This window comes from Nannospalax galili, unplaced genomic scaffold, assembly GCF_000622305.1.
Source record: "Nannospalax galili isolate Female #2095 unplaced genomic scaffold, S.galili_v1.0 scaffold17653, whole genome shotgun sequence".
NCBI classification, from domain to species: Eukaryota; Metazoa; Chordata; class Mammalia; order Rodentia; family Spalacidae; genus Nannospalax; species Nannospalax galili.
The window spans coordinates 9,269-9,819 of record NW_008333099.1 but is presented as its reverse complement, the minus strand read 5'-3'; the positions used below and the strand labels follow the sequence as shown (position 1 = coordinate 9,819).

Below are 551 nucleotides of genomic sequence, written 5' to 3'. Positions count from 1 at the left end.
ATCCTTGGGAAGGAGATGAAAAAAATGAGCAGCAACACAGAATTGAAACTAGCTTGCAAATATTAAATAAATCCACAAAAGAAAGAACAGACTACAGTGTACAAATCTGGGGCAAAGCTGCCATTGGTAAGTAAATGTGAAACGGAAAAGCTTGCAAAGACAATGAAAATTTAAGAAAGTAAAATTAAATTTACTTTAGTATCTTTCTGTCATTGTCTAATGAGGACGTACACTTTTTAACCTTTTGTTAGAATTTCGCTTCTCTTTTCCATTAGATACCATTGTGTACTAATACCACCCTCTTGGTTATCAGATTTGTTGGTAGATGCAGAGTAGACCATGTAGCATCGTTATATTGAAACTCGTGTGCCAACTGAATGTTCACCTAATGCCCATGTGTAATACATGGCCCCTGCCTTAATGGCCAAACAAGTTTGGGAAATGCCGAACAGTGTTAAACAAGGGTCTTCATGTAGACCGTTCTCAGAAATTTTAATATGCTAGTGTTCCTTCTGAGTGTCCAATGGGGGCAGGGCAGGGGGATAGAGTAC

At 38.3% G+C, this 551-nt stretch overlaps 1 long non-coding RNA gene across 1 annotated transcript in view; it reads left to right on the top strand.

Annotated features, from left to right (window-relative positions):
- Positions 1-551, top strand: part of LOC103729780 — a 5,179-nt gene continuing 4,628 nt past the window's right edge. The window contains exon 1 of the long non-coding RNA XR_607076.3: positions 1-126. This is a non-coding gene — a long non-coding RNA (uncharacterized LOC103729780). The remainder of the gene's footprint in view (positions 127-551) is intronic.